The sequence below is a fragment of the Salmo salar genome, chromosome 17, assembly GCF_965601325.2.
Source record: "Salmo salar chromosome 17, fSalSal1, whole genome shotgun sequence".
NCBI classification, from domain to species: domain Eukaryota; kingdom Metazoa; phylum Chordata; class Actinopteri; order Salmoniformes; family Salmonidae; genus Salmo; species Salmo salar.
The window spans coordinates 22,105,001-22,113,572 of NC_138307.1; positions in this window are offsets into that span (position 1 = coordinate 22,105,001).

Here is an 8,572-nt window from a genome sequence, read left to right on the forward strand (position 1 = left end):
TAACCCTAACCTCTACTGTAACCCTAACCTAACCCTAACCTAACCCTAACCTCCACTGTAACCCTAACCTAACCCTAACATAACCCCAACCTCTACTGTAACCCTAACCTCCACTGTAACCCTAACCTCTACTGTAACCCTAACCGAACCCTAACCTAACCCCAACCTCTACTGTAACCCTAACCCTAACCTAACCCCAACCTCCACTGTAACCCTAACCTCTACTGTAACCCCAACCTCCACTGTAACCCTAACCTCTACTGTAACCCTAACCTCTACTGTAACCCTAACCTAACCCCAACCTCCACTGTAACCCTAACCTAACCCTAATCTCTACTGTAACCCTAACCTAACCCTAACCTCTACTGTAACCCTAACCTCTACTGTAACCCTAACCTCTACTGTAACCCTAACTTCTACTGTAACCCTAACCTAACCCTAACCTCTACTGTAACCCTAACCTAACCCCAACCTCTACTGTAACCCTAACCTAACCCTAACCTCCACTGTAACCCTAACCTAACCTTAACCTCTACTGTAACCCTAACCTAACCCTACCCTCTACTGTAACCCTAACCTAACCTTAACCTCTACTGTAACCCTAACCTCCACTGTAACCCTAACCTAACCCTAACCTCCTGTAACCTTAATCTCCACTGTAACCCTACTACTGGGGAACTAATGGTCACTGGAGACTCATGGTCACTGGGGAACTAATGGTCACTGGAGACTCATGGTCACTGGTCACTGGGGAACTAATGGTCACTGGAGACTCATGGTCACTGGGGAACTAATGGTCACTGGAGACTCATGGTCACTGGGGAACTAATGGTCACTGGGGAACTAATGGTCACCGGAGACTCATGGTCACTGGGGAACTAATGGTCACTGGAGACTCATGGTCACTGGGGAACTAATGGTCACTGGGGAACTAATGGTCACTGGAGACTCATGGTCACTGGGGAACTAATGGTCACTGGAGACTCATGGTCACTGGGGGACTAATGGTCACTGGAGACTCATGGTCACTGGGGAACTAATGGTCACTGGAGACTCATGGTCACTGGGGGACTAATGGTCACTGGAGACTCATGGTCACTGGGGAACTAATGGTCACTGGAGACTCATGGTCACTGGGGGACTAATGGTCACTGGGGAACTAATGGTCACTGGGGAACTAATGGTCACTGGAGACTCATGGTCACTGGGGAACTAATGGTCACTGGAGACTCATGGTCACTGGGGGACTAATGGTCACTGTGGGATTAATGAGCCTTGGACTCCAGGCTTCGATGTCTAGTACCAGCAGGCTCTGATGTTTGTAAAATGTAACCAGAATAAACTTGCATGAGGAGCATCTTTTATCATGGACGTCAGCTTTTTAGACTGTGGATGGATATCTCTCTTAGAACAGAAAACACAAATGATATCTTGCTGTTTTTAGACTGTGGATGGATATCTCTCTTAGAACAGAAAACACAAATGATATCTTGCTGTTTTTAGACTGTGGATGGATATCTCTCTTAGAACAGAAAACACAAATGATATCTTGCTGTTTTTAGACTGTGGATGGATATCTCTCTTAGAACAGAAAACACGTGGATATCTTGCTGTTTTTAGACTGTGGATGGATATCTCTCTTAGAACAGAAAACACATGTGATATCTTGCTGCTTTTAGACTGTGGATGGATATCTCTCTTAGAACAGAAAACACACGTGATATCTTGCTGCTTTTAGACTGTGGATGGATATCTCTCTTAGAACAGAAAACACACGTGATATCTTGCTGCTTTTAGACTGTGAGTGGATATCTCTCTTAGAACAGAAAACACATGTGATATCTTGCTGTTTTTAGACTGTGGATGGATATCTCTCTTAGAACAGAAAACACACGTGATATCTTGCTGCTTTTAGACTGTGAGTGGATGTCTCAATTAGAACAGAAAACACACGTGATATCTTACTGTTTTTGTCAAGTACATTTGTGAAGTATTTTCAGAAATAAAAACAATGCCAATGTGTTGCTGTAACAACAGGTGGACATGGGGGGGTGCTGTGCTCCTCATGTGGCCCCTGTGACTGAGGTCTGTGACAGGAAGTTAGCGAGGGTCCTTCCTCTCCGACCCACTGGGACAGTCAGTTAATTTGGGTTTACAGTTCTGCAGCTACAGGCTCTGTTCCTGCTCATCACTGAGAGGAAGTAGTCGTTTCACATTTCCTGGCTAAATCGGTTCATCTATCTCCTCTTCATCTTCTGGTGTTGTGTGTGTGTGTGTGTGTGTCTGTTGTGTTGTGTCTGTGTGTGTCTGTGTGTATGTGTGTGTGGGCCCGTGTGTGTGTGTGGGGTGCACGTGGGCGTGTGTGTGGTCACGTGTGTGTGTCTGTGTCTCCGCATGTGTGTCGTGTGTGTGTGTGTGTGTGTGTGTGTGTGTGTGTGTGTGTGTGTGTGTGTGTGTGTGTGTGTGTGTGTGTGTGTGTGTGTGTGTGTGTGTGTATCCGCCCATCCTCTGTGTGGATTGTAGAGTACTACAGTACATGACCCTGTGATGGCTTTTCAGTGACGTTGGCATCCAGACCAGGGTCTCCTTCATCACAGAGCTGTTTGGTGAGGAGCCTCGCTGAGTTTTCCCAGCTACTCCTTTTCCTTCCTGTCTCTCTCCAAACATCCAAAGGACGCTGGGAAGGATTTTCTTCTCTCACCGCTCTCCTCCGTGGCCACTGGGGAGGTTCTTCTTCTCTCACCGCTCTCCTCCGTGGCCACTGGGGAGGTTCTTCTTCTCTCACCGCTCTCCTCCGTGGCCACTGGGGAGGTTCTTCTTCTCTCACCGCTCTCCTCCGTGGCCACTGGGGAGGTTCTTCTTCTCTCACCGCTCTCCTCCGTGGCCACTGGGGAGGTTCTTCTTCTCACACCGCTCTCCTCTGTGGCCACTGCGGAGGTTCTTCTTCTCACACCGCTCTCCTCTGTGGCCACTGGGGAGGTTCTTCTTCTCTCACCACTCTCCTCCGTGGCCACTGGTTAGAGGCCTCATTACTTTATGTACTTCACACTCAGTTCTTCACGCTCATTACTGGGTTGTTGACAGAATGATTGCATAACAGCCCAACTGTTTATCAGAACACATAATGTTGTTGCTTCAGTGTTGAAAATGAAGATCTTGTAGATAGATAGGCACAATATGATGTATTTTCTAATACTGTAGATACACTTAATGTTGTGCCATCGAGATATACTGGCCCTAATAAAACCTCTTGGCTTTAATCACTCAGGACCCTTGGACAACCAAACCACCAAAAGTTAGGTCTGACATCTTGCCGACTGGAAGCTCCGGTAATCCTCACTCAGTAACAGTCTAATTGCTCAATATGACATCTGGCTGCACTCTTCTGGCTACGTAGAATCTCTTAAGTCTACTTGATTTATCCAGCTGACTTTTCCAAGCCAGGGATTATGAAACCTTACTCGAACAAGCATGGGAAATGTGCTGTGGTCTGTGCAACTTATAACATTGGCGATCACGCTTGGTTTGTGAGTGAGTATACAGATATTGTACATGTAACAAGTCCTGATTCCGAAACGTCACGTTTTCAAAGGTTCCCTTACTTGGTCTGTAGACTAGCCTATTCCTCCACCTGGATGGATTCTCCTAAAAATGCCATGCTTCTTTTGAGGGGTCAAAGGTCATATCTATCCCGCCCTCCCACCGGCCGTCCACCCCTTCCTCTCCACGGCGCTGGCCGACAGGAAACAATGTGCTTTAACATCCCACCTTTTCCCATATCCTGGGAGGAGCCTGCGGTCGGCGCTGCGATAAGAACAATGGCAGGAAACACGGAGAGGAGTGAGAGAGTTCTCTGGGAGACGTTGGAATGGTGGAGACTGCATGGTGGAGGCCTGGAGGGCTAGAGGGGTGGAGGGCTAGAGGTGTGGGGGCCTGGAGGGGTGGAGGGCTAGAGGGGTGGAGGCCTGGAGGGGTAGAGGGGTGGAGGGCTGGAGGGGTGGAGGGGTAGAGGGGTGGAGGGCTAGAGAGGTAGAGGGGTGGAGGGCTGGAGGGGTAGAGGGGTGGAGGGGTGGAGGAAGGTACACCTAGTGTGAGTGGACTGGCTGGACATTTGCACTTAGCATTCCTCTGAATAGTTTATTAGCCCCCTGATTGTTTCTGTAATGTCTTAATGGGCTCTTCTAGGAATTACTAAGGACTTTGTTCCTTCCTTGAGAACTTGTTTGGGTTCAAGTTGCTTGCCTGATACTAACTGTAAGTTAAGTGTGTTTGGAAAATACTTGGTTTCACAAGCTGGTGTGGGAAATTATGAATTTGAGTTTACATGTTTAGTGAGTCAGTGATGAACAACAGGAAATCAAACATTGAACACAAACGTATTCTGTTTCCTGCATCTGACAAAACTGTACTGTGCTTTTAGTTGCGCATTATCATGCAAGCAATATCGGCAACCTAATTACTAAAATAGTTATGACTAAATAATTTCCCTTTGACCTTCACAGATAATTTATCATCTGGACTTTGGGGAGGGGTTGTCTTATGAGAAATCCAACAATGAAACATGGCTTTGAGACGTTTCCTCACCTAACCTCTATAAACAACAATATGTGAGAAACACTTCAGGAATGACCCCATCGCTTGCATGTTCATCAACTTCTACAGAAAGCCTTCAGTATCTGTTCTCTGTTAGGGTTGTGGTATGCCCATAACTTTCAGAGCATTCTGTTTCACAGCATTTCAGTGAGACCCTTGTAAATCTATTCAATAATGAGTGTTACGCTGCATGCATCCCAAACCACCAATGACACCCAAAAACCTCACTGTGCAATCAAATGGGAGCGCCCTGACAGTTTACAATTTACGGCCCCGTGTCTGTCTGTCGGTAAGGCCGCGCGGACTGATGTGCCAACGGAGCACCAGACTTCCTGCGGGCCCCACCCAGCCATCCAGCCCAGCCAGCCCAGGTCATATCCACTCAACTGGGCCACGGAGCTCAGAGCTTGACCTAACCCCTCCACACCCTCCACACCCAGCCTCAGCCAAGAAGTCATTCCATTGTTCTCAAGAGTGCAGACATCCTATACTTGGCAAGCCCAGATCATGTTCTAAGCATTTATCTCTTTGCCAGATGTGTCTGTCTCTGGTAGTTAAGTATAGTAGCCTATGGTGTGGTTGTTCGCATTGTGTTGTCATCATCGCTGGTTTTTACTGTCACTAATGGCAATGACGGTGTGACTGGAAATGATCTTCGACAATACGTTGTGGCTGAAGCAAAGTGGGCTGATATTAGCCTATAGCCTACCCTATAAGCTGGATCCACCAGTAATGGAGGTACATTTCATTCAATTTCATTTCCTCATGCACTTGATTACGATGTTGTGGTCAAGGGATTATCCTGTCAACATGGCCCTCCTCAAGCAAACCTCAAAAAGAATGTCCCACGCATACTTCCACAGATACGTAGTTCTGGAATGTGTTAGAGAAGTTATCAGTGTTCCATGGAAGGCAGACCAAGCCTGCTCTATGCAATCTATCTGACCCTCGCTCATCTTTCACCCACACACTGACAGACACACTGGGAATCTGGGTCTATGGCAGATACAGGCTTCGTCCCAAATGGCACCCCATTCGCTACATAGTGTACAACTTTTGACCAGTTCCATATGGGCCCTGCTCAACAGTAGTGTGCTATATTGGGAATAGGGTGCCATTTGGGACGTACACATAGTGTGTAGAGACAGGCTATGACCCCTTATAGTTTAGAAAATATTTAGGTGGTGATGGGATTCAGTTCCATTGCTCCTCTTCTAAAGCCAGACAGGGGGAATGCTAATGTTTTGCCAGAGTTAAACTCTGAAGGAAGTCAGATTAGGGTTGGTCGTCATCACCACTAAAAGACATTATGTAGAACTGAAGGTATTGGAGCTGGGTTCAAATCTCTCTCTCTCTGTCTCTCTCTCTCTCCCATTTGCACCTCTATTTGGTAGAGATTGATTACATTGCACCTGTTTCAGCTGCCCAGGGTCAGTGTGACAGACGTCATTATGGCCGCACAGTGACGCCTATGGGCCCTTTGTAAAGTTCGGCTAGATCCAAGAGGGCTGCCAAGAGTAGGAGGGAGGGGCGGTGTCATAGAAGGGTCGATCGGCTCAACATTTGGTTCCTTTTTGGAGTCATGTTCCGGTGGTACAAACATAGTGACATTCCTGACCATTAGTTCTAATAGGTTCGTTGATGGAGCTACAGTTCAACGGACACTGACTGAGTTTCTCTGGAGGGAAGGTTGACGTTGCCTGGAAGTGTTGGTTGTGGGCCGTTTCTGGGCCTTCCATCCTAACAGTTCAGGTCCGTATCGGACCTGGGGAAAGCTGATCAAGAAGACCCGGAGAATTCTACACCGAACATTCTGCATTGTCAGAGATGGAGACGCCATTCCTATAGAAATATAAATTACAGAATGGTTGTTCCATAGAGATCCAATGACCAGACAGTTGACAGAAGCCATGGTATTACTGGCCATGTGAATGCTATACTTAGTAAACAGGCAGTGGTCATGAGACAAGGGGAACTGTTTGTGACTGAACACCAGAGCAGACAGATCTCAAGTTCAATGCCGTATTTTTTTAAACAGGAAGTGAGTCTGTGTTCTGTACATAACACATTTCAGATTTCGATCCGTACAACAATACAGAACTGAGCGGAAGCCAGTTGTTTTGATATTGTTGTTGTGGATTGTCATAGATAGGAATAATCATTTCAAGCGTGTCAACCTTATATATACAGTATCATGTCTTTGATGAGTGACTTTTAGGACTTAAGAGGTGAAAGGAAATGTTCTGCTACAGTAACTCGGCAACTACAGTAACCCAGTGACTGAGAGGAAAATATGGAGCAGTGTGTCACAATGAGGAAGTGGACATGCATCCTCTGATGAAAAACAACTCCAACTCTCCATAGGAAGTTCCAGACACAGTCCCAGTCCCAGACCCAGACCCAGTCCCAGTCACAGTTCCAGACCCAGTTCTGGACCCAGACCCATTTCCGGACCCAGACCCAGTTCCAGACCCAGTTCCGGACCCAGATCCAGTCCCAGACCCAGTCGCAGTTCCAGACCCAGATCCAGTCCCAGACCCAGTCGCAGTTCCAGACCCAATTCCAGACCCAGTTCCAGACCTAGTCCCAGTCCCAGATCCAGTTCCAGACCCAGTTCCAGACCCAGTCCCAGACCCAGTTCCAGTCACAGTTCCAGACCTAGTTCCAGACCCAGACCCAGTTCCGGACCCAGTACCAGACCCAGTCCCAGACCCAGTTCCACTCGCAGTTCCAGTTCCAGTCCCAGACCCAGTTCCAGACCCAGTTCCAGACCCAGATGCAGTCCCAGACCCAGTTCCAGTCCCAGACCCAGACTTAGTTTCAGACCCAGTTCTAGCTCCAGACCCAGACCCAGACACAAGATCAAAGAGGTGGATACAATAACATGAACAAGATGCCTTTCTCAAGGACATTGGTCAACAAGATGGCTTTCTCAGGGACATTGGTCAACAAGATGGCTTTCTCAGGGACATTGGTCAACAAGATGCCTTTCTCAAGGACATTGGTCAACAAGATGGCTTTCTCAGGGACATTTATGAACAAGATGCCTTTCTCAAGGACATTGGTCAACAAGATGGCTTTCTCAGGGACATTGATCAACAAGATGCCTTTCTCAGGGACATTGATCAACAAGATGCCTTTCTCAGGGACATTTATGAACAAGATGCCTTTCTCAAGGACATTTATGAACAAGATGGCTTTCTCAGGGACATTGATCAACAAGATGCCTTTCTCAGGGACATTTATGAACAAGATGGCTTTCTCAGGGACATTGGTCAACAAGATGCCTTTCTCAGGGACATTTATGAACAAGATGGCTTTCTCAGGGACATTGATCAACAAGATGCCTTTCTCAGGGACATTTATGAACAAGATGGCTTTCTCAGGGACATTGGTCAACAAGATGGCTTTCTCAGTGACATTTATGAACAAGATGCCTTTCTCAGGGACATTGATCAACAAGATGCCTTTCTCAGGGACATTTATGAACAAGATGGCTTTCTCAGGGACATTGATCAACAAGATGCCTTTCTCAGGGACATTTATGAACAAGATGGCTTTCTCAGGGACATTGATCAACAAGATGCCTTTCTCAGGGACATTTATGAACAAGATGGCTTTCTCAGGGACATTGATCAACAAGATGCCTTTCTCAGGGACATTGGTCATTATTATGGGAAACAGTATAGCATAGTATTGATGGCTAATGTTTTCCAGTAATGCATATCCTTTGAGCTCTGTTGGTTCTCATAATGGGACAAGAATATCAAACATGCAACTTACTTTTACCAAGAAATATGCATAGCAGATGTTAAGATATGTTAACTGGGAGGTTATGCCTCAGGAAACTTAATCATTAAGTATTTTTCAAAGTAATCCCCAATTTGCTTTAAACAAAAAACAGATGTTTAGAGTTTAGATTTCCACAAACATTCATTAAACCATTACGGTTCATTTCAGCACTTTGGTGTTTTCCCGG